Genomic DNA, 1,564 nt, shown 5'->3' on the forward strand with positions numbered 1-1,564 from the left:
AAGAGGGCATCAGACCCCATTACAGATGGTTTTGAGACACCATGTGGTTGCTGGGATTTGAACTCAGGACCTTCTGAAGAGCAGTCAGTGCTCTTAACCACTGAGCCATCTCTCCAGCCCCACGTGTTTACTTTTTGAGTTTGCTTACTTTTCGTTAGTTTAAAGCCATGCAAGCCACAGCATCACATGAGTTATGTATCCAGTGGCCTTTGCAGGAAGGTTGCTTTGGAATTTGGTACGAACCATGCCGTTGTTTCCATGGGACTGAGTTAGCTTTCCCCAGACCACTCTGGTTCTGTTCTGTCTGCCTCCAGGAGACAGGGTGCTGCCTCAGCTTTATACACATCAGAGCATCTCTTGCCCAAGGAGAACTCTTTCACTGGGAGGTGGTGATGCATGCCTTTAATCCCAGCACTCAGGAAGCAGAGGCAGGTGGGTCTCTGTGAGTTCGAGGCCAGCCTGATCTACAAAGTGAGTTCCAGGACTACTAGGGCTACACAGAAAAAAAAAAACTGTCTTGAAAAACAAAACAAAGAAAACAAAACAACAAAAAAGAATTGATTTTTTTCTTTTTTGTTTTTGTTGTTGTTTTGTTTTGTTTTGTTTGAGACAGGGTTTCTCTGTGTAACCCTGGCTATCCTGGAACTCACTCTGTAGACCAGGCTGGCCTCAAACTCAGAAATCCACCTGCCTCTGCCTCCCAAGTGCTGGGATTAAAGGTGTGTACCACCAAGCCCGGTGAGCCCTGGGCTCTTAAGAAAGGACCTCCAAATCTAATCTTTGCCTGCACCTCCAAGTGTTAGGTGCCCCCAACCCCACCCCTACCCAAAAAGAAATGGCTTTCTGTCTTTCGTTTTCTGAAATCTGTAGAGATGAGGAGGATCCTGGCTGAAAGGAAGCCACTAAGATGGAAAGGCGAAGCTGGGGAGGGACTAACACTTCAGTAAGGACAGGGGTAAAGAAAGAATGGGCAAGGGTCTGAAGTCTCCAGGCTTTCATCCAACTGTCCTGATGTTCCCAGCAATGCAAATGATGCCCTTGACCAGCGGCAGAGTTTGAAAGGTAAAGAGGAGCCAGGAGGAGAAACAGAAGTCCAGGTAACCCCGTACTGCAGTGTCCCTGGCGTCGCTACAGACCTAGAAGCGGGAGTGTCACCGCCCACTCCACTTTCCCGCTGCCAGGTCAGGCTTGGTGCGCACTTGCATCGGAGTAGAAGGTCCGGCAGAGGGCGCTGTTGGACAACGCGCGGAGCCGCGTCAGCACGCCAGAGCCGCTAGGTCAGCACAGCGGACCAGAGGACCTCGGGTACGCCCGCAAGAACGAAAGGAAGAAAATGTGAATAGGAGTGTGGGAGACTCTTAGGAACATCTGTGTCTGCAAGAGCTTTCATTTAGTCTGGGCAGATCTCGGAGCTCTGCAGGCCTCACCAAATGCAGTTCTGGAGCCAAGAGGAGTGGGAGGGATCCTTTGAGCTGCAGAGCCTGCAGCCGCAAGGTTCTGATCCCGGTACGGATTCAAATCCTGAGCTCTCTCTCTCTCTCTCTCTCTCTCTCTCTCTCTCTCT

Source organism: Mus pahari, chromosome 1 (assembly GCF_900095145.1).
Source record: "Mus pahari chromosome 1, PAHARI_EIJ_v1.1, whole genome shotgun sequence".
In the NCBI taxonomy this organism is placed as follows: domain Eukaryota; kingdom Metazoa; phylum Chordata; class Mammalia; order Rodentia; family Muridae; genus Mus; species Mus pahari.